Source organism: Panthera pardus, unplaced genomic scaffold (genome assembly GCF_024362965.1).
Source record: "Panthera pardus isolate Hobbes unplaced genomic scaffold, ASM2436296v1 HiC_scaffold_1, whole genome shotgun sequence".
In the NCBI taxonomy this organism is placed as follows: domain Eukaryota; kingdom Metazoa; phylum Chordata; class Mammalia; order Carnivora; family Felidae; genus Panthera; species Panthera pardus.
Genome location: NW_026526654.1, coordinates 29,468,302 through 29,493,581, shown reverse-complemented (window position 1 = coordinate 29,493,581; position 25,280 = coordinate 29,468,302). Strand labels below are relative to the sequence as shown.

The window sequence follows — 25,280 nt, the reverse complement described above, 5'->3', positions numbered from 1 at the left end:
ATAGTGTCACAACTGTGGTGGTCAGGGTGGTGGTAGTTGAAATCCAAGAGTTCTTTTTGGACATATTAAATGTGATAAGCTTTTAAAATTTCCAAAGGAGATGTCAAGTATTCAGGTGGCTATCTTATTCTGTGTCCAGGACAGAAATCGGGGCTAAAGGTTAACGTTTTGCGAGTCACCAGTAGAGAGACATTATTAAAGCTGTGGAAGTGGATGATATCACCTAGAAAGTGAGTGTAAATAGAAAAGGCAGAAGATCTAAAGACTGTGCCTTAGGCTATGGCAACATTTATACTTTAGGAAGAAAAGGAGAGACCAGCAAAGGAGACTGAAAAATAAAGGCTAGAGTAATAGCGGCAAAACCAGGGGTGTGTGTTCTATAAACTCAGTGCTGGAAGTGTTTCATGATGTAGGAACTGATCAGATCCACTTTATGAGACTGTTGAGGGATTAAGTTGTATAATGACTAAAAATTAATGTTTGAAATTTTAAAATTTAGGTCAGATTATCAAAGGCAGAAACATTTAATTGGAGTAAGTTAAGGAAGTATTGTGTGTGATTAAGTATATATATTTTAGGCAATGATTATAGACTTTTTTTTTCTGGAAAGACATATAGACATTGGGCAGAAGGCAGATGATGACACACTTTAAGTGAGTTCTTTATTTTATTTCCTTTTAACATAGTATATAATCCAGTATGTTTGTGTGCTAATTGGAGTTGTTGAGCAAATAAAAAATACTGTAATATATAAAAGAGAGAAATAAGGACATGGTCTTTGTCCTTACTGTCTGGAATGGAATAAAAGCCAGTGTACCTTAGAAAGGTTGGTTTTGACTCGAAACACAGGTCATTGTTTTTATAGTTTATATATATATATGTATATATATATATACATATACACACATATGAAAGATCCACATAACATGGATTGAAGTTCAAGTAGCCTTGGGACACCTGGATGGATCAGTCAGTTGACTGTCCAACTTCAGCTCAGGTCATGATCTCACAGCTTGTGAGTTTTAACCCTGCTTCAGGGTCTGTGCAGACAGCTCAGAGTCAGCAGTCTGCTTCAGATTCTGGGTCTCCCTCTCTCTTGTGCTCTGTCTCTCTCACTCTCTCAAAAATAAATAAACATTTGAAGTTCAAGTAGGCTTGCAGATTAGGAAAAAATGGTGATGATGATGGTTATGATGATGATAAGCACTACTGCACTTTTCTTTTCTAAGTGATGTAAAAAGAAAGATAATTCCCTGGGAGTCAAGAAGGGAGAGTTTGATGGTGGTATAAGGGGTCAAAGATACTTTAAATAGTTGAGTAATTGAGTAGTGAGTAGGAGAGTATGATCATTTGGAAAAATAAAACAAAACAATATTACATAGGTAACTTTTCCTAGATTTTTTAGCTATTTGTAGGTGGAAACTGACGTATAATCATGGCTGGAGTCTTAACTAGATAAGCATATGAAAGGTAATGACAAGTGAGTTTTGAATATGTGCTGGAGTGATTATATGATAATGGGCTTTGTAATCTAATGTGGATAAGAAGAATAGAGATAGAAGTAAAGCCATGGAGAATGGAGAGTCAATTGACAGGATATCCATGTAGGGTCAGAGAATGTTTAGGAAGAGCTAATAGTGGCAGAAAGCTGGGGTTGAGAGAAAAAAGTTATTACAATTAATGCAGTAGTTGAAGTTGACAAGGTCTAATCTGTTGCCTGAAGTTCATAGAAGAAATAGATTGTTAAGAGTGAGGAGGTCAAAGGGCGCCTGGGTGGTGCAGTCAGATGCTGGGCATGCTCAGCTCAGGTCATGAGCTCACAGTTTGTGAGTTCGAGCCCAGCATCGGGCTCTGTGCTGACAGCTCAGAGCCTGGAGCCTGGAGCTTGCTTCAAATTCTGTGTATCTCTCTCTCTGTGACCCTCCCCCACTCACACTCTCTCTCTCTCAAAACTAAAGATTAAAAAATAATTAAAAAAAAAAAGAGTGAGGAGGTCAAGGAATTAAAAACCCAGGTCTTGGATAAACTGACCATGTGATTGAGGAAGCTACAAAGAATAGGTGGTAATAGGATATGATGGAATATTCCAGCATCTATTTAGGAAAACTCAATATTTCTGGAGACATCTAATCTAAGTTTCTATACATCATTCTCATTCTCTTACACTCCTTTATTTTCCCTATTTCCTAAATAATCACCATTTATATGACTTAATAATTTCTAAAACATACTTTAAATACATTCATTTATTCAATTTTTACAACTAACTTACTTACAAAAGAGCTAATATATTAATTTTAGAGAAATGAAAATTAAGACTGAGTATTTGACTCTACAGAGGCGAATGTAGTTTTTTTTTAATGACTATTTATTTTTGAGAGGCAGAGAGACAGAGCACGAGTGGGGAAGGGCAGAGAAAGGAGACACAGAATCTGAAACAGGCTCCAGGCTCCAAACTATCAGCACAGAGCCCTATGAGGGGCTCAAACCCATGAGCCATGAAATCATGACCTGAGCCGAGGTCAGTCATTTAACTGGCTGAGTCACCCAGGTGCCCTTAGTTTGTTTGTTTTTAATCTTTGTAGGTTACCTGCTTCTTAATATGCTATTGCTTAGTATTCCCATGTTAAGGTGTTATCTTTTAAAGAATCATGTTATTTTGGATATACTTTTGCGGGATGGTGCTAATTAAATTAATCTAATCAAATCTTCTCCAAACCCTGAACTCAAATTCCTGCTACTTTCTTTTTTTTTTTTTTTCATTTTTAAAATGTTTTTATTTTATTTTTGACAGAGAGAGACAGAGCATGAGCAGGGGAGGGGTAGAGAGAGTGGGGGACACAGAATCTGAAGCAGGCTCCAGGCTCTGACCTATCATCCCAGAGCCCGATGCGGGGCTCAAACTCACAAACCATGACATCACGACCTGAGCCGAAGTCGGGTGCTTAACTGACTGAGCCACCCAGGCGCCCCAAATTCTTGCTACCTTCTTAACACCTCCACTTGCATGTATGCCAAATCTCAAACAGTAGGTGTCCCAAAATGCAAATATTTGCTCACAGGCTTTATTTACCATCTACCCATTTCTTATCCCATTTTAAGAAGTGCATCCTCATTTACTCTTTTGTTTAAGACATAAGTCCAGGAATCATCTTTGATTTCTCCATTTACCTAGCTTTCCACTCAGGGTCTGTTCCAAAAATACCTAAACTTAGATAATCTATCTGCATTGCTACCATCCTAGGCTGGGCCCACATAACATAATTTCTGTATTGTACAACAGCTTGCAACTGGTCTCCCTGGTTTCCACTATAGTCCATTCACCACTCATAAGTCTGAATGAGCTTCTTAAAATGAAAATTGAATTATGTACAGTTAAGATAAAAATTAGACTCTTTGGGGTGTCTGGGTGGCTCGGTTGGTTATGTGTCTAACTCTTGATTTCGACTCAGGTTATGATCTCACGGTTGTGAGACTGAGCCAAGTGATGGGCTCTACATTGGGCATGGAGACTAAAATTCTCTCTCTCCCTTTCCTTCTGCCCTTCCGCTGCCAGCACTTTCAAGAAAAAAAAAAAAAATCAAACTCTTCACCATGGTCTTAACGTCTTACATAATCTGACACCAATTCTATAAACTTTGCTTAGAAAATTGCTCCTCACTCATCAGCCTCCACCTAGATAGGATTTAAATTAGTTGTTCAAACATATCTTTGTACCATTTTAAGACTTCTTACATTTTATTCTCTACCTAAAATTCCTTCTTATTTTATGTTATTTGAATAAAATTTTCTCATCTTTGATGTCTGCTCTTCAATATCATCCTTTTAGAAAAGCTTTTAATACCCTATTTAATGAATTCCTGTAAGTATCGATCTTTATCACAAATATAAAAACACAATAACATAAAGATCTATAAAGAAGAAAGAAAATTTATCTATAGGCCCACTACTCAGATAGATATTATTGATGAATATCACTCTATACACAGTATCTTTTAAGAGGAAAAGCATAGAAAATACACACAGATTTAATAGACATATAATATGCTATATGGACATTTTGTTCACTACTTACATAATTCTACATTTTTCAACCTTCAGAAATAAAAATAAAAATCATAAAAGACAATCTATAGAAATAATAATCCATAAAAGCAAATTTCTATTTCAAGAGACACACAAAGCTTTGGTCTCATCTCTAAATTTCTTTTAAGAATTTTTGTAACTGGGTTGCCTGGGTGGTTCAGTCATTAACTGACTCTTGGTTTCAGCTCAGGTCATGATCTCATGGTTTGTGAGTTGGAGCCCCATATCAGGCTCCTCGCTGACAGCTCAAAGTCTGCTTGGGATTCTCTCTCTTTCCCTCTCTCTCTGCCCCTCCCCCCTCTCTCTTAAAAGAAATAAACAAAATTTTTTAAAAATTTTTGTAATAGTCTATACAATTATGAGTTAAACCAGACAAAGACTCCACTAAAAAAGAGAACTACAGGCCAATATCTCTGATGAACATGGATGCAACAGTTCTTAACAAAATACTAACAGATTAAATCCAACAGTACATTCAAAGAATTATTCACCACAATCAAGTGGAATTTATTCCTGGGCTGCAAATGACATTCAATGTTGACAAATCAGTCAACATGATACACCACATTAATAAAAGAAAGGATAAAAATTATATGATCTTCTAAACCAATGCTGAAAAACATTTGACAAAGCACTACATCCATTCTTAATAAAAACCCTCAACAAATAGGGATAGAGAGAACATACCTCAATATCATGAAGGCCAGATAAGAAACACCATACCTAATATTGTCCTCAATGGTGAAAAAAAACCCATTTCCTTGATGGTCAGGAACAAGACAGGGATGTCCACTCTCAGCACTATGATTTTGCATACTACTGCAAGTCCTAGCTTCAGTCATCAGACAACAAAAAGAAATAAAAGGCATCCAAATCAGCATGGAAGAAGTCAAACTTTCACTAACACGACATGATACTCTATGTGGAAACCCCAAAAGACTCCACAAAAATTGCTAGGACTGATACACAAATTTGGTAAAATCATAGGATACAAAACCAACGTGCAGAAATCTGTTGCGTTTCTATACACACACTCATGTGCACTTTGAAACATTGATTGTAATGAATCCAGTTCTTAAATTTGGGAGCCTTTAAAGTCTTCTTGTAAAATCATCTTTCACACACATATCCCCCACTGTATTATGGGAAATATCATCATGTAATCATCCTGAAGGAAGAGGATAAGGCATACCACTTCCAAGGACTAAACATTGCATACACAGAGAGGTCTCCTATTTAAAATGTCTCTATCAATTGGGGGCACCTCGGTGAATCAGTTGGTTAAGCATCCAGCTTTCTTGATTTCAGCTCGGGTCAAGAGCTCATGGTTCACAGGATTGAGCCAGTGTTGGACTCTGCACTGACAGTGCGGACCCTGCTTGGGATTCTCCTTCTCCTTCTCTCCTTGCCCCTCCCCTGCTTGTGCTCTCTTTCTCTCAAAATAAATAAATAAACACACAGAAAATTAAAATGTCTTTATTAGTTGAAACTAGATATTCTCCCTTCACTGACACCAGTTCTGCTGTTTGGAATGCTACAAAATAAATCTAAACTCCTTCTCTTTTGGGAGAATTTAATTATTTGAAGAGATATCATGCTTCTGTATGTATAAGTCTTCTCTCTTCCTTATTATATATCATCAGGACTTTCAACATTTGCTTATACATCTTGTTTTACAAACTTATCATTGTTCTGACTCCTTTTCTAATAATACAGATTAAAAAGTTAGTTATTACACCTCAAAGTAAATTTGAAATGGTAAAAGATAAAATTATGAGAGTCTTTAGGAATTGTACTATAATTTTGGTTGTTCAAAACACATGACATTTATTTTGGGTTCTTCTATTCCAAAAAGAAAAAAAAATTCCAAACTTCTCCTAAAGGGAGAATTCTGTAATAAACAGAATGATAGATGGGGCGCCTGGGTGGCTCAGTCGGTTAAGCGTCCGACTTCAGCTCAGGTCACGACTCGCAGTCCGTGAGTTCGAGCCCCGCGTCGGGCTTTGGGCTGATGGCTCAGAGCCTGGAGCCTGCTTCTGATTCTGTGTCTCCCTCTCTCTCTGCCCCTTCCCCGTTCATGCTCTGTCTCTCTCTGTCTCAAAAATAAATAAACGTTAAATTTTTTTTTTTTAAATAAACAGAATGATAGAAAAGTCAAAAAGTATACTTATTAGGTGCAAGAAATACCCACCCTCCTGGGTACTTAATGTTTTCTAAAAGTAGGGGCAAAGTATGTATAATTCTAAATAGCAAGGAAATTTGAAATAAGAAACATCTGTGTTCCGGTAACTTAAAAGATTCCAATTGGAGTAATTTACTTAATATATTTCTCAAACTCTCAACATTTTTATGGATAAAATGGAGGTAATAAGAGAACCTAATTGGTAAGATTTTTATATAACACTCAGCTCCCTGTTTTTCACAGAGTATGCGGTAACTATTGAATATTTTTATTATGTTATGTGATGTTATGTTATATTATGTTATGTTATATATTATATTATTGTATATTATATATTATTATATATTATATAATAAATGCACCACACTGGCATTCAGATTCTTTTTATTTAAGTTTATTTATTTATTTTGAGAGAGAAAGAGAGAGAGAGAGTGTGTGTGTGTGTGTGTGTGTGTGAGTGGGAGAGGGGGAGAGAGAGAATCCCAAGTAGGCTTGATGCTGTCAGTGCAGAACCCAACACAGGGCTTGATCCCATGAATAATGAGATCATGACCTGAGGAGAAATCAAGAACCCAATGCTTAACTGACTGAGACACCCAGGTGCCTCTAAATTCTTTTATGGGAACTACAGGTGATAATGTGGGCTTGTACTGAGTTCCAATACTTGTTAGAAACTTTTATTATGAAATAAATATTTATTGATATATTCTGGATGATAGAAATGTGTCAAGCATTGAGATTGCAACAGTGAGCAACATAGACATTACGTTTGTGAAAATTGAGTCTCCCTATCCTAATCATTTCCTTATTCTTAAATATTCAATTTAGATATCATCTATATTTCTAAACTTATTTTAGTGTTTTCAATATTTCTCTTCTTTCTGCATCTCATTCTGTTATTAATTCTTTGTTCTACTTATTCTGTAATACAATTTAGTTATTCTCTTTTCATTATATCTGTTCACATTTCTACAATTCTGTTTGGTTCTTTTCTTGTATTATTTTAATGTTTATTTTTGAGAGAGAGAGGGAGAGAGAGAGAACTAGTGGGTGAGGAACAGAGAGAGACGGAGACACAGAATCTGAAGCAGGCTCCAGGCTCTGAGCCGTGGGCACAGATCCCCATGCAGGGCTCAAATTCACCAGCTGTGAGATCATGACCTGGTCTGAAGTCAGAAGCTTAACTGACTGAGCCACCCAGGTGCCCCTGTTTGGTTCTTTTTGAAATTCATTTGTCCTCTTCTCCTTTTGTCTTACTCTTATCTTATATTTTTTAATTTATTTTTCTATTGAATATTTAAAATGAATTTAATTTAACTTTCTGTTAGATTATTTCATAAACTCTGATTTATGCTCCAAAACAATGGCATGAGTATAACATCTTTTTAATAGTTCAACACCATGACTACAATTGGCAATTGCTATTAAATTTCTCCAGATTCTTGGTATTATAACTATAACCTTAGATTCAGATATTCTTAATCAGTTTGGTTCTGTCCACTATGTATTCTTATGTGCTTTATCATTCCTGGGATCCCTGAAGTTAGACTAGAAAGTGATAAAATTTAACAAGAGTCTGTGTGGTGGTTAATTTTATGTGTCAACTTGACTGGTCACATGGTACCCAGATTCAACATTATTTCTGGGTGTAGTTGTGAGGGTGTTTCTGGATGAGATTTGTATTTGAATGAGTAGACTCAATAGATGGTCCTCTCCAATGTGGGTGGGCATCATCCAATTCATCTAGGTGTTGAATAGAACAAGTGGCCGAGGAAGGAGAACTTTGCCCCTTTTTGCCCACCTGACTCCAGCGTCCATCCTCAAAATGGAATGTACATCATTGGCTCTCCCAGTTCCCAGGCCTTTGAATCAGACTGAATTACACCACCAGATTTATTGGGTGTCCAGCTTGCAGAAAGCAGATAGTGCAGTGAGACTTTTCAGTCTTGTATCATGTGAGTCAATTTCTCATAATAAATTTTGTTCCTCTGCTACGGAATAGAAACACAATTATTTTTTGTGTTTACCTTGTTCTCTGCAACTTTGTTTAAAGTACTTATCAGCTCTAGAATTTTCTTGTGGATTCTTTTCCATTTTCTATATATCAGATCATGCCATGTGTAGAGATTTTAAAGAATTTCTTCCTTTATAATTTGGATATCTTTTATTTCTCTTGCTTATCTAATTGCTCTGGCTAGAACTTCCAGTACAATGTTGAATACTAGCTATGGAAGAGGATATTGTTGTCAAATTATTGATCTTAAGGGAAAAGCTTTCAGTGTTTCACTATTGAGTATCATGCTAGCAATGGGTTTTTTCATAAATACCATTTATCATGTGGAAGTTCTCTTTTTTTCTTAGGCTTCTGAGTGTTTTTACCATGAAATGTTGGATTTTTTTTTTCAAATTACTTCTTCATCAGTTGAGATGATGATTTTTTCCCTTCATTCCATTAATGTGATATATTACATTGTATTAACTTTCTTACATTGAATCACCCCTGTAATCTTGGAATAAATTCCACTTTGCCGTGGTGTATAATAATTTTTGCATCCTATTGGATTTGGTTTGCTAGTGTGTTGTTGAAGTTTTTGACTCTGTATTCACTAGGGAAAAGGTTTATAAAGTTTTCTTCCTAGGTAATGCTGGCTTTACAGAATGACTTAGGAAGAGTTTTTTCCTCTTCTAATGTTTTTGGAAAAGTTTGAGAAGGATTGTGGTTAATTTTTCTTTAAATGTTTAATAGAATTTTACCAGTGAAGCCATATGGTCCTGAACTTTTCTTTGCTGGGAATTAATGGTTAGTGATTCGATCTGTTTAGTTGTTTTAGCCCTGTTGAAATTTTCTATTTCTTCTTAAACCAACATGGGTAATTTGTGTATTTCTCAGATTTTTTTCCATTTTATCTCGTATGTCTAATTTGTCATCATACAGATCTTTAAAGCCTTTCAATAGTGTCTCACAAACCTATCATCAGTTCCATCTTTGTCATTCTGTTTTTCCTGTCTGTGATTCAGTTCAGAAAATTCTTATCAACCTGTCTTTGATTTCACTGATCCTATGTTCAGTGTTCTGCTGAATTCCAATTAAGTCCTAACAATGATTTCTTGGTTTCAAATATTTAATTTTTCAATTATAGAATGTTCTTTTAGTTTTTTTCAGAGATAATTTCTTTGTTTAAATGTATCCTTTTATTCACTCAGACTAATATCATTTATTTGTTTGTTTGTTTATATTTTACTAATTCCAATAATTTGGCTATCTTTTATCCTGCTTGTGTTGTTCTATTTATTTCCGGTATTCTGAATCTCATTTATTTATTTCTTTATATGTTAACCTGTCCATATGAAAGAATCCTGGCACCAAATTTATGTTTTTTTTTTTTCTTTCCACAGAGAAGGCAAGGGTCTTTCACTATTAGAAAAATAGAGTAAGGGCTGAATACTTAGATCCATTTGGAATTGAACTAGGTCAGGGCCGGGATGTATATTTAGTTGACCTAAGTTCACTTGTGATTTTAAATGTCTTGATGACAGAACTGTTGGATAATTGTCTCTTCCTCTTCAGCCCAGTGTCTACAAGCGTCACCTAAGCACTCAACAACATTGTCAGGGTGAAAACATTGGATGGGGAAACCAGTCATGTGTTCTAATCTGGTTACAAGGCCATTGAAACTTCCCTCATTTTATTTTCACCAACCCAGTTCTTTTACAGATGGCAACCCCATCTTCCAAGAGGGCTTAGAATCACACATGCTCATAAACAGGAAAATAGCTACTGCTCTCACTGTGTGCAATGGTCTGGTGCAAATTTCCACATCCTGAACAGAAGCAGAACTCCTTTTACTTTTCTCATATCCATTTTTTTTTTCATATTGTAACATCTCTGACCATGGGATACATCTGAAAACTTTGGCATTGCACAAGTATTGTTAGTTGTCAGCCAGAATATAATTGTATGAGCCATGCATGCGTACAATATAAAAACTTGACCATGGCTTTTCATATTTTTGACATTTCAATTGAATTATGTTATTGTTGTTATACATCTTCTGTATTTAATTGCTTTTCAAATGTCTTTGAAAGGATGACATTATAAATTAGATTGAGATACTAAGTCATTTTAGTTCAGAAAGGCACTAAAACAGAGTAGAGAGCAATAACTTCTATGAGTGAAGCAAATAATCATTGTCAGAATAATAATTACAATTTAATTATTTATTTCAAGGAAACAACCAAGTGCTTAATGAAAACCAAGGACAATGCCTGCAAGCAGATAAAACTTTGTTATATTTTGCTACTGAGGTATGTGCAAAAATATGGATAATTACAAACTGAGCAAAGAAAGTCAAAACAGAAGAATTGACCAAGTCCCACAGAAGAGATGAAAGGTATTTTAAAATAATGAGAGGCTGGTCACATATTGTTCAGTAGCATTATGAAAACATGAATATCAATTTGTCAGAGACTTCCTATGCCTTAAACAAACAGGGTTTAAAATTTAGATATACGTGAACTTACTGAGAGAAAGATGAAAGGTCATTTCAGAAATAAGGAAGGAGCAGCAACCAATTTATAGAATAGGGGTCAGTGTCTTGGAAAAGCATTCTGGAAAAAGAATAGATGGAACAATATTTCAAGAAATGCTATATCATCAGCAGGTTTTCAATTGTGCAAAAAAGGATTGTGCCAACAATCCGTTGATGCTACAAAAGATCATATTGTGTGGGAAAAGATGTTACTGATGACAATAAGTAGGAAGCGACTTAGAAAAGCCAATTTAAAGAGTTGCCATTTAATGTGTATATGCGCAGGAGTTACATGTTAAACAACTGTCTAAATGCATCTAAACCACTCAATAGTATGAAATAAAAATTTTAAATAATAAAAGATAGTGGTAAAGTTTAACTTATATACATTTTATTTCTTGGTGTATAAAATAATGTTAACTCTTCATATTTATAACATCAGAGGATTGATTAAATACTGTATAAATTAACACATTAAATACCTAAAGAAGGTTATTCCAACATCCTTGATAATGTGAAATTATCTACTAAATATATAATATTGTGCATATACATTTCATATTATCTTCTACAGTTAAATTTCCTATTTTCTATTAATGTCCATCTCAACTAACTATATAACTTATATGACCATAAGCTCTGTGAGAGTAGAAACGAAGTGAAAATATTACCATTGTATTGTCACCATATTATCACTACGATTTAGCACTTTTCTGGAACATTGCAGTTTCTTTGTAAATATGTATTTGTTGAATGACTATACATGTTAGAGAGGTTTAAAGAGGATGGAGAGTCACTCATATGGAGGGAAAAGTGAGAATAAAAATACAAATTTAGGGGATAACTGGTTGAGTACTAGAAATTGAGAAGCTGAAGTTCAGAAACTCTAGAAGATGTTGACATGATGATTAAAAGCTAAAATTAGGGAGAATATGTAGAGAATGAGGTCTTAAAACAATATTTAAATTTTTAATTAAGAAAATAAAATTATTTCCTAAAATGTAATGCATATATGATGCATGTATGATTTTAAAACCAGTCTTTCCAAAAAGTGTTACTAGTAAATTAAAATCATTAATCTGTACTCACATGACTATAGAAATTACTTATTTATTATTGCCTCAAAATTCCTGTAAAGTTTCACAGTAGTTTAGAGATTGTGTGATTTCATTGGGTAACCTGACAAGGAGGAAGATCTGTTCTGATTCCTAAAATGGAGGTTCTAATGCTGTTTGAGTCAAACACTTCCCTTTCTTTTTTGATGAATTGCATCAAATTTAATTTCATGCAAAACCATGATGCATTTATGTATCTGAACCGGCTCATATTTCATTTGTTCAATAGGCTTTTAAAATTAATTCAACAAATATTTGTTTAATACTTATATATCGAGCACAGTACCAGGAACTAATGTTAAAATGCAAAATAAGGAAGACAAAGTTTCTTATTTCATGGTCATTTTATATTCTTGGGATAAGTAAGACAACAATAATGCCATAAAAGTCATGATACACTTTATTAATGAAAGTGACCAATATCTGAGAAATATAACTGGTAGGTGAGAATCTACTTTACTTAAAACTTATGCCAGAATAAGTCTCTCAATGACATTTTAAATTTCAGCTGTGATCTAAAGGATAAAATGCAAAAAGCTATAGGTAGAGCCAGGTATGGAGTTATTTCCAGCCTCACACAGGCAAATGTCCCAATATGAGAAAAGCCTAATACGTTCAAAGAACTTAAACAGATCTAGCTAGAGAACAATGAGCCAAAGAGACTATCACAAAATTAGTTGGGTTAGGGAGAAGAAAGATAGCAAAACAGAGAATCAGATGGTAAAGCCATCATAATGGATTAAAAGTTCAGTAGCACTTCAGCTGCTACTTAATAGGAAAAAAGTCTGAGAAGACTAAAATTTCCATCACTGAAGCATATTTAAATAGAGAAAACTGGGGCTCCTGGGTGGCTCAGTCGGTTAAGCGTCCAGCTTCAGCTCAGGTCATGATCTCACGGTCCGTGAGTTCGAGCCTCACATCGGGCTCTGTGCTGACAGCTCAGAGCCTGGAGCCTGCTTCGGATTCTGCATCTCCCTCTCTCTCTGACCCTCCCCCGTTCATGCTCTGCCTCTCTCTGTCTCAAAAATAAATAAACATTAAAAAATTTTTAAAAAACACTTAAAAAATAAAGATAAATAGAGAAAACTGTCTGAATACAACAAATATCTTGTAAGGCAGCCAGATGCCAATGAGAACAGAAGAAGCTCATTGAGCCAAGTGGAATTTTTTGCACACCACTCTTCCTCTTGGGAATCTGCTGATTCTTCTATGGAGAAAAAGACTGATGAGAATCTGGACAAAGGCTTCAGGGAGACAGAAGCCAGAATTGTTTAGGCAATCCAAGGGGAGATAAAAGTTGCAGTTTAAGGTTATCAAACAGCCAGGTCCTTAGTGACCAAGGCACAGGAGCTAACAGAATGCAGAGAAGTAAGCCTGATATTCAGTATCAGGTTTCCCCTTAGAGTTAGCTGATTAAGTTCCAAAGACAAAAAGTTGAGCGAGTTTAGGATAGTTAAGATAGCTAGAACTTTGCTATTGTGAACATAGAAGTGGTAGTTTGATTTCTAAGAATTATCTGCACATTAATTAGTTGATATATCATGTCGCTGTATATTGATTCACACAGCACTCCTCTGCTATATGTTGTAAGGCTCTCCTTAAGTTTAACTTGCCTGACCGCCTCATTTAAGATGACAACCTTTTCCTTCTGTGCTGTATTTTATTTCCAGAAATTAGCATTGTATAATATACTATGCATTTTACATATTTGTGTATTACTTATTTTCATCCTTTAAGAGTTTTTGCTGATTGTATTAGTGCCTGGAAAACTTTGTGTTCTTCCTGGAACCTTAGAATGTGAAATTATTTAGAAATGGAGTCATTACAGATATAACTGGTTAAGTCAAGATTAGGTTACACTGGAGTAGGGTAGATGATTAATTCAATATCCATATAAGAACAGGAGAAAAGGCACAGGTAAAAGGTCATGTGAGGAAGGAGGCAGAGGCTGGAGTTATACTGCCATTAACCAAGGCATGTTAGCGATGGCCAGCGACCACCAGAAGCTGGGAGAGAGGCATGAAGCACAATATTCTTCTGAGACCCCCAAGAAAGAATTAACTCTGCCAGCATCTTGATTTCAGACTTCTATCTTTCAGAACAGTGAAAGAATGTATTTTTATTATTTTAAGCTACTCAAATTGTGGTACTTTATTCCAGTGGGCCTGAGAAACTAATAATACAGTATAAAGTCCTTGAGAGTGAAGATTTTTATCTTTTTTTTTTTTTTCATTGCCGAAACACAACCTTCTAGTTATGGACTGTATTATTATCATTATTACATAGCTTTCACTTCTTGAGATAGTGTCCCAAGAGTTTATTGATACAGTCTTTTAAAATTCACATAACACCTATGAGCTATTTATAGATGAGGAAAATATTTTTTTTGTTTTTTTAAGTCACATAGTTTAATGTTGGTTTATAATTCAAATTAGACTTTATGTTTTTTTTCAAAGTCTTTGTTTTCAAAAAATGCTGAACTATAGTCTTAACATGTCTTTTCTCTTCCTTCCTCCCCATTCCTCTCTCCCTTCCTCCTCCCTTCCTTCCTTCCTTCTTCACTGTCTACTTCCATCTGTCTTTTCTTTTTAACAAAACTAAATAAGAGAAATTTACATTTAAAATTATCAATGAATTACAATCTCTAGCATTGCTGATAAGCTTCAGCACCAATACTGAAATTTTCCTCAATGTTTTCATAGTTAGACAAAAGGCATGCTAAGACCCCCTTTACTCTCGTCAAATGACTTTTACCAATAACATTCTACATAATGAAAGATCCAGAGTTTTAAATTAAGCTCATCACCATCTCAATTATATTTTCTTTTCTTTAAAAAATTTTAAGTTTATTTTTGAGAGACAGAGACAGAGTGTGAGTGGGGGAGGAGCAGAGAAAGAGGGAGACCCAGAATCCTAAGCAGGCTCCAGGCTCTGGACTGTCAGCACAGAGCCCGACATGGGGCTCGAACTCATGAACCTTGAGGTCATGACCTGAGCAAAAGTCAGCCACTTAACTGACTGAGCCACCCAGGCACCCCTCAATTATGTTTTCTAGTAATATATTATTAATTCTTAAAAATTTGTTATTTGAGTAAATGTTAGTGTTTATGTATTAATTATGTGACTATGCCATAGGTTATATTTTGAATTCCTATACATCTTTCCTAGGATCAAAATACACATTTTAAGAAGTGCAGTATTTAATTTTTCACTTTTAATTTCAACACCTTGTCATCTAAAGTATGTAAATGTCTTGTAAGACAAATAGGTATTTTTTCAGAAGTGTTAATGATAAAATCATCATCTGGTTTAAATAGATTACATTTCATTTTATTTAACAACATACAGTGTAATTTTTCAAATTTCTGTTGTGTCGTGGTCAACCAACCAATATTCAAATGTAAACAACCAAATTTATCTTCAAACACACTTAAAATTACAGTACAAGCAATTGACCAAACATTTAAATTGGCCAAGAGTGCATTTAGCAGACTTCTATGTTATCTGGCTAAGCTTGCTCCACCCATTATTAGAAGCAAGTGCTTAGTCATTATGTATGTTTAATTTATTTTTTGGTATTATTTTAGTTGCAGTGAGGCTGCACTATGAAGATAAACTCTGGACATCCTGGCTTATAATGTGCTCTACCTGATTTTTGTATTACCTTTTATGCCTACAGAGATTTGCATTCATTATTATTGTAGAATGCCTACAGATTACCTTTGAATATCTAACAAGTGCTTTTGATACATTATGGGTGTGAGATTTAATAGTCTTGGGAAGCTTAAATTGTATTAAACTTTTATTAACTGAGGATTTTCTCTATATAATTGAATAACTCAAAGCTTGACAGCTAACATGACTTAAAGATTAAATCTTCACATTAAGTTAAAAATAACTTTTATAATTTGAGTTAAGAAAGTAAATAAGTGAAAATAAAATTTCAGTAAACATCATCTATATTTTTTGCTTACAGTTATATTTACTTATATTACTCATGACCTAAAGGAGTCTTCATAAAAATAAGTTTGAAGATTTTTTTCCCCCGGGTACCTGGGTGGCTCAGTTGGTTGGGTGGGCCACTGACTTTGGCTCAGGTTATGATCTCGAGGTTTGTGAGTTCGAGCCCCACATCAGGCTCTGTGCTGACAGCTCAGAGCCTAGAGCTTGCTTCAGATTCTGTGTCTCCCTCTCTCTCTGCCCCTCCTCTGCTCATGCTCTGTCTCTCTTTCTCTCTCTCTCTCTCTCAAAAATAAACATTTAAAATTTTTTTTAAAAAATTAAAGGATTTGTCTTCCTTGAAAATAGTCTTGTATTATAAATTCTGATGCACCATAACATTAAAAATTCATTTTTATTTTATATTAAATCATTTTTTAAATTTTTTTTGTTCATAAGCACATGATATTTGCATACTTCAATGCAAATCATATTACCATATCTTCAAGACTAATTTTTTTGGTATTAGCCTTTAAATAAAGTAATTCAAACATATCGCCTTATTATGTTCATTGACATTACTTCCCTCAATGCATTTTATGTTACTTAAATTCTTATACCGTATGTGCATGAGGCCAGGAAAGCCTTTGCAAAAGCTTAATATGCTTCACTGGCTGATTAATTTCTGAAATTTCATGATAAGTGTAATTTTACTACAAGATATGACTTCTTTATTAATTACTAATTGCCTTTTAGGGATGAGGTGATATAATTTGATACATAGTACAAATCAGGAATTATGAATATCCATGCATATTGTACATATATAAGATGATGAAATCACATTGAAACTACTTCTGTAGTGCTTTTTAATGGATTTAATTTTCTTTACATAAAGATGAAATCTCCCAATTTTTCCTCCTCTTTCTCACTCTCCTCTTAATCTTCATATTTCTCTTTTTTCCTTTTCCTTTGTTTTTAATCTCTTGGCATTTAAAAATTAGCCAGTATTAGCACAGACATTGATGTCAGACAGCCCTGAGTCTTTTCTCCACCAATATTTATCTGTGTAAACTTGGAAAAGTAACTTTATTCCTATAAGATTTGAATTTCTATAAAATAGGAATTAGTATAGATTTTAACCCAAGGTTACTAGGAGGAATATGCTAAAAATATAGGAAGAGTGTATATTATATCCACACACATAGCACTAATGTGTTAATATACATTGAATATATTGCATAATGAAATTAATGTATTATAACATTTACTATGTGTTAACTGGGTTTCAGTGAAACTTATCTGATATTGATGATAGTGCCAATGGGAATAATCACTTTATAGTGATTATTTACTACGAGACAATAATGTGAAATACACGCCACAGTTCAATGTTAATGTTATCCTTTAGAGGCATATATTATGACTATTTTGCGGATGGGGCTCAGAGAGATAAAGTGACCACCTCATGTTATAAAGGTATTAAATAACAAAGCTGACTTTAAGATCTATACTGTATTAAAAATATCATGTTCCACATAGTAAAGGATTTTTAATTATTTAAAATTAAATAGCAATTGGAGGATGAAGAAAAATTATATATATATTCATGGGATATATAACAAGACATTATTGGGCATTGGCCATGTTTTGAGTTCTGAGTGTAGTGGAGAATACAAAGACAGTCAAGTTGTTTATTTCTCTGCTGAGGTGGATTAGCAGAGTGACAAGAGAAGAAACTGGAAAGAGACTCAGTTCCAGTGATGGTATGGGCACCAGACACAGACCAATGAAAATGAGATCCATATACAGGGCATAGTGTTCAAAAACAAGATAGTGACAGTTGAAGCAAGAAAGGGGTATTAGAAGGATGAAACCAAAGATAGGGTTCTTGGGTGGCTCAGTCGGTTAAGCATCCGACTCTTGATTTCAGCTCAGGTCATGATCTCTTGGATCAGACCCCACATCAGGCTCTGTGCTGACAGCACAATAGCCTGCTTAGGATTCTCTCTCTCCCTATTTACCCCTCACCCACTCTTTCCCTCAAAAATAAATAAATAAACATTAAAAAATAAGTGTGTTCCTAGACAGATGAGTCACTTAGTGATTGAAATTTCAGGACCATTTCAAAATCAGATATCCAGAAAGACAACTATGCATTTGCAGTTTAGGAAAGTCTTTTAGACGTTAGCAGGGATTATGCTACATGGTGGAGGACACTCTCAGTCTTCTTGAGGGAGAATAGCTTGAATTTAGGAAGTACTAGAAATAAATACCTGGAACACTTCATCCACATGAAGAAGGGAGCATGAACATGGGCAAATGAGGCCATAAATACGGTGACAGAATCAGAGCAAAAGATGGACATCATGTGAATTGACCAGATAATGAAGCTAGCTAAAGTTCCTTGATTTACCCTTCCCTGAACTAGTGTTGGCCTGAAATCTGAGCCTACCCACACAGCTACTTTTCTTTGTGCTCAGACGATATTAACTAATTAAGGGACACATACTTCATTCATTAGTTTTCCATTCATTTATTCACTGATTTATTTACAAATATGTTTTGAATAACTTCTTCCAGTCAGGCATTGATTTACACACCAGGAGCTTACGAATGAATTAAATGCAATACTTTCTTTTAAGAAGCTTATTATTTAATGAGATATTCAGAGAAGTAAACAAATCATTACAATATACTATGATGTATTTAAATACAAGTTTTCAGGAAAACTAACTTAATCCAATCTTGAGGATGGCAATGTTATTTGGAGAGGATGAGGTCTAACTTGCCTTGAGAGTAAATTATCAGTTTTCTACTTGAAAGGTCTAGAGAAGTCAACCTTTGAAAACATCTATAAATAACAGAATATACTTATCTAGGAATGCCAAGATGTTCAGTAAGACTAGACAATGGTCTGCTAATGATCAGAGTATGGGTATTGGCAAAGTACAATGATCAAGAACCAAAAAAAGGCCTATTTACCATACAAGTTTTCAATCTATCTGAAAGCAAGGGGAAGTATATAAGATTTGGGTCTTAGAAAGGTTGCCATTACTGATGTGTGAAAGATAAACTGAAGAGGGATAGGATTGAGGAAGCAGAGCAAACAGTATATAGTTACAATCTAAAATGGTGTTTAGAGGCGATGACACTAAATGAGATAGTGAGATAAGTGATTGACAGATGGATGATTGATAGACAAACAGACACAGAGGAATGAGGCCTGTCTGTACAGAGGAATGAGGCCTTATTCCTCTGTGCTGAGAAAAATAAGGTCCCATTTCCTTCCATAACCAAGATATAAATACTTGAGCCTCAGACAGCCTACTTGTCAAAAATAATTTCACCAACACCTTTTACCCAGCAATTTGTGAGAGTTTTCAAAGATTTAGCCTCATATGTTTTCAGAAAAAAACCTTTCAGGTTATTATCAGGCTTTCTCGTCTTCCACAAACTTGATGTTTTTGTTGTTAGCCAACAACCTAATTTCAGCAACCTTCTCTGTAACTACGACTTTCGTCTGCCTGAAACCAGAGGAGAGGATGCCCTCTTCTGTACTTCTCAGTACAATAGGAAGTCTCTCCTAATTCTCCTAAGCACAAACTGATAACTGCATGTACATTTTAATGAGTATTTTCTTACAGTCCAATAATAATGAGGCACAGTGCAACAAGGACCAGTAGTCCAAGGTCAGCGTGCATAAGAATCGTTAAACAAACATGGAGAGCTCGTTAAAACATACATGCCCAGACCCATTCCCAGCAATTTTGATTCAGTGGGGCTAGAGTAAACTCCAACATATTACATTGCTAGTAAGCTTCCAGGTAATGATGATAATTTTAGTCCACAATTCTTACTCTGTATAACAAAGGTCTATAGAACTTCCCAAACTAAAGCATAACCTCATGTCTCTTAAAAGATCTTGTCCTCTTATTTGCATCTGCCTTTAAATTGCTGACCCCTCTTCTAAATGTAACTGACCCTCTCTATTTTGGAAAGTCCTTGGAGGGGTGGGGGGGTGGGAAGAGCAACCCCTTGTCTTGAGAATTTTCCTCCCATTCCATGCAAAGAATATATCCTCAATTCCTCACATATAGCCTAAGATTATTATTTAATAAAGAAAAACACTAACAGAATACTTAATTTCCTTTAGGAAAACTTCTTCTAAAAGGTACAGTCTGTTGTCATCAGTACAATTTGTATTCCATTTATTTAAGTATTTGTTAATACTTGTGTGGGACTTACTATGTACTTCTAAACACCATAAAAAGATGAATTAATTTAATATTTGTAAATTTATTAGAAGGCATACAATGCTATTAGCCCTCTGTACAAATATCAAAACTGAAATACAGAGTTTAAGTAAATTTCTCATCCTCACACAACTAATTACAAAGAATGTGATCTAGTTATAGACTCCATCCTCCTGGCTACTATTTTGTGTTCTCTCTCCATTTTGCTCTACAGTCACTCAAAATCTGTATTATTTTATCTTTTCATGTCTACCTTGTTTGTACCAGAATGTAACTGTAAAGTTTGTGCAGAAGGCAGGATGGCAATGGCACTGGGAACAGGGATCAAAATGTTAGAACAAGAGAGATAAGGCCACAAGTGCAACTTGCATCTTTACTGTGTTTCTGGCATTATAAATGTTGATCTTTTCTTTGAAAGGGATCATTGTGACATAGGGGATAGAAAGGAAGGCTGATCTCAGCTTCAGTCAAATGGACACATGTAAGGTCAGAGAATGAATTATAAACCATCGCTAGAAAAAAATAAAGAATACCTTGGGGTCTGGGTTGGAATCAAAATGGGAAGAAATAGCAGCACAGAACCGAATAAACAGGAAGGAATTTTGATAGAGATTACATGAATTTGTACATTGCTTTAGGTTAAAATGGACATTTTAACAATATTAATTTGTCCAATCCACAAGAATGGAATATTTTTCCATTTATTTGTGTCTTTTCCAATTTCTTAAACTCTTGTAGTTTTCAATATAAAGGTCTTTCACATCCTTGGCTGAATTTATTCCTAGATATTTTATTCCTTTTGATGCAATTTTAAATGGGACTGGTTTCTTAATTTCTCTTTCTGATAGTTCATTTATCAGTGTATAAAAGCACAACATATTTTTGGGTATATTTTTATATTCTGCAGCTTTACTGGAGTCATCGATTAGTTCTAACAGTTTTTTGGTGGAGTCTTTAGAGATTTCGATATATGTTACCTGCAGATAGTGGCAATTTTACTTCTTTCTTTCTAATTTGGATGTTTTTTATTTCTTTTTCTTGCCTAATTTATTGGTCTAGGACTCCAATGCTATGTTAAATAAAGGTGGTCAGAATGGACATCCTTGTCTTGTTCCTGACCTTAGAGGGAAAGATTTTGGTTTTTCACCATTGAGTATATGTTAGCTGTGTGATTGTCATATATAGCTTTTATTGTGCTGAGGTATAAATTTCTTGATTTTTTTTTTTTTAGTTTTACTTTCTAACAGTGTATCTCTACACTGATAATTCAGGGTTTTTTTTCTTATTTTGTAAATTTTACTTAAATAGTTGCTCTTGGTTAATACTTCCATGGAATATACTATTTCTAATTTTTACTTACAATCTGAGTGTATATTTGGAAATGTATTTCCAGTCTCAAGATGTCTTTTCATAGAGTTTTTACAGCATGTTTTTAAAGTACTGGTATACAAGCATCCATCACTATTTGAATGCATTAACTAATTAGTTTAGATAAGTGGTGAGAGCTAAGATGGCAAATATGATCTGAAAGAAATATCTTACAAGTTCATCTGACTTTTGTATTATTTAATCCCAAGATTGAATAGCCAGACTTTGAATACCAAGGATTCGGATGATGAAAAATCCATTTTAGTTTTAGTTTACTGTCTCACTAAGTGATTTCTTCTTGCTTTAACAGTTTGATATTTCTATCTCCTTGGCACTTTTTTTTTGGATTAAATATTTTTTGTTGCTGTAGAGCTCATTATGGTATTAGTGCTAAATTTTTTTGTTATTCGTCATTATCAGGTTGAGAGATTTTCCTTCTACCTACGTGGTGTTGTTTTTTCTAACTATGAATGGGTTTTGATGTTTGTCAAATACCTTTTTTGTCTCTTTAAGAAAGGGATATCATATATTTTTTTCTCTTTTATTTACTAAGTAACAAATTACACTGAATAATTTTCAAATGTTAAAACACCCTTTGCAACTCAGATAAATCCAACTTGCAAAGTTGCATTATATTTTGTACATCTAGCTGGGATTAATATGTTATATATTGCCACTTTTGTGCAGCTTAAAGTCAGGGTTATGTTGGCCTAATAAAATAAACTTAGAGTTGCTCTTTCAACCTTTATTTTTCTTAAAAAAATGTATTTATTATTTCTTTCTTCAGTGTTTTATAAAATCCATAAGTGAAGTGATGTCAAAATGGAGTTGGACAATTTGTTTGTAATGTTTAATTCAATTTCTTCAATCACTGTAGTGGTGTTCAGATTTTCTAATTTTTCATGGTGTTAACTTTGTCTTTTCTTCTTCCTTCCTTCAGTCTAGCTAAAAGTTTGTCAGTTTAATTTTTTTAATGTTTATTTATTATTGAGAGACAGAGAGAGACAGAGCATGAGCAGGGAAGGGGCAGAGAGAGAGAGAGGGGGAGACACAGAATCCGAAGCAGGCTCCAGGCTCTGAGCTGTGAGCACAGAGCCCGACACAGGGCTCGGCTCACAAACCGAGAGATCATGACCTGAGCTGAAGTCGGATGCTTTCCCGACTGAGCCACCCAGGTGCCCCTAAAAGTTTGTCAGTTTAATTGTACTTTTCAAAAACTAACTTTTCATTGCCCGTATGTATATGTGTTTTAAATTCCTTTTATTCATTTGTCTTCCAGTTTATTAATTTCTGCTCCTATAATTATTGCCTACTTTCTGCTGAATTTTGGTTAAAATGCTCATCTTTCTCTAGTTTCTTCAGGAAATCTTGGTCATCATTTTACCTTTTTTCTTTTCTAATAAAAGTATTTATAGCTATAAATTTATTTCAAGCATTTCCTCAGCTGTATCCTACAAATTTTGACAGGTTTTGCTATTATTTTCTGCTTAAAATGTTTTCTTATTTTATTTGAAATTTCCTCTTTAATCCATAGATAATTTAGAATTTTGTGGTTTAGTTTCCAATTATTTGAAAATTTTGTGGACACCACTTGATTATAGGTTTCTAATGCAATTCCAGTGTGGTCAGGGTATACACTCTTTATACTTTCAAACTAGTAAGATGCATTGGGCTTCATTGTTTTATGAACCCATCATGTGGTCTATGTAGTGCACTTGAAGCTTAGCACAATGCACTTGAAAACTATGTGAATTTTGTTATTGTTGAGTGTGACATTTCACAAATGTCAAATGGACCAAGTTGGATGATTGTACTATTTATGTCTTCAATATCTTACTAATTTTATGTCTATTTCTTCTATTACCTTCTGAGAGTAGAGTAGCGATATCTCCAACTGTAATTGTGAGTTTATCTAGTGTCCTTCATTTCTGTCTGTTTTTGCCTATATATTTTGAGTTACATCCACAGTCATGTCCATATCATTTTGTTAATTACTGCAATTGTTTTATGATATACTTTTAATGATTGTTCTAGAGCAATAGATTATTGGCCTTTCAAAGATGTCCATGCCCTAATCCCTAAAAACGTTGAATGTATTAATTTTCATGGCAAAAGGAATTTTGGTGATGTGATCAAGGCTAAAGATCTAGATATGAGGAAATTAGCCTGGATTATACAGGTGGGCACAGTTTAATCACCTGAGTCCTGACTACTGAGAAACTTCTCCAGCTGGTCAAAGAGCTGAAAAAAAGGAAGAGAGTTAGATTATGTGGATGAGAAGGACTCAACTTGCCTTTGGGCTTTGAGAAAGGCCAAGGAGGGCATAAGCCAAGGAAGGCAGTGACCTCTAAAAACTGGAAAAGACCCTCAGATGACAGCAAGAACATGGGCACTTCTTTTCTACAACCACAAATAACTATAGTCTGCCAACAACCTGAATAGGCAGAAATTAATTCTCCCTTAGAACTCCAGAAAAGAATGGAGTCTTGCTGACACCTTAATTTTAGTCCAATGATACCTGTCCCAGACTTCTGGATCACAGGTATGTAAGATAATAAATATGTGTTGTTTTATAGTTTGTGATTTGTTATGGGGGCAACAGAAAATGAAACATCTTAAATTCATAATGTACATTTGTATCTTATTACAGTACACCTTCAAATGATATTACAGCACTTGATATATAACAAGACCCTTCCTTTGTGCTTTTTCCATGATTTGTCCTATTTTTGTCATATATTCTACTTCAGCGTGTTTTAAACCTAGGACACATTTTAATATTTCATTTTTGTTCAATCCATTTTCTCACTCTTACTTTTCATATTTTCCAATGTCTTTTTTAAGTTCACTGTTCTTTTGTATTTCACGATTTATCTAATATGTTCTTAAGCCCTTGCAGTGAGTTTATAGTTTTAAGCATTTTTTTCTTTTATTCTAGAACTCTTGCTTGATTCTTTTAAAATATAAATATATTTCCACTTTTCTTTAATACTTTCTTTCCTTTTTTGCCTTTATCTTATTGAACAAATATAATAGATGTTAGAATAGTAAAAATCCTGGCCATTTCATTACATTGTCTTTATCACTTGTTAGTTTTCCTTTCAACTCATTTTATTCCTTGTTTATTGTCATACGTTTTACATATTTGCATTAGCAAAGATTAATGATGGAATGCTGGAGTTGTGAACATTATGCTATTGAATGTTTGAATTTTATTGCCTTCTTAATAGTTTGGTTTTGTTCCAGCAGGTAGCAAAAGCCCTGTGGACCATATTTTGTAGCATATTTTACAACTGTGTTCATGCATGTGTTGAGCATCCTTTAAGCCTAGATTAGTACTTCCCCTAAAGCATAGCCTTTCTTTAGATTTTACTGAATGCCCAGCTTGTTCAATAATGTCTCTCATTGCTATGTATTGGATAGTATCCCCCCCAAAATTCATGTCCCCCTTGAATTCCAGAAGGTGACCTTATCTGGAAATAGTCTTTAAAGATATAATTAATTAAGAATCGCAAGATTAAATCCTGGATGAGGGTGGGCTTTAAATCCAATGACTGGCATCAGAAAAGGAGAAGATACGGAGAAGAATGCCATGGTGAAGACAGAGTCATAAAAACAGAGACAGAGGCAAATTGCAATGATATAGCTACAAACCAAGTCATGTCAACGATTTCCCTGAGCCACTTACAGATAGAGAAAATGAAGGATCCTTTCTCAGAGTCATATTTACATATTTCTACATATTTGCATTGTGGATAGCAGATGATATAGCTTGACTTTGGACTTCTGGCCTCCACAACTGTGA

General features: G+C 34.5%; 1 long non-coding RNA gene across 1 annotated transcript in view; it reads right to left on the bottom strand.

Moving 5' to 3' along the window:
• Positions 1-10,629: 10,629 nt before the first annotated feature.
• Positions 10,630-25,280, bottom strand: part of LOC109264176 (uncharacterized) — a 97,476-nt gene continuing 82,825 nt past the window's right edge. Inside the window, exon 3 of the long non-coding RNA XR_002078629.2 lies at positions 10,630-10,876. This is a non-coding gene — a long non-coding RNA (uncharacterized LOC109264176). The remainder of the gene's footprint in view (positions 10,877-25,280) is intronic.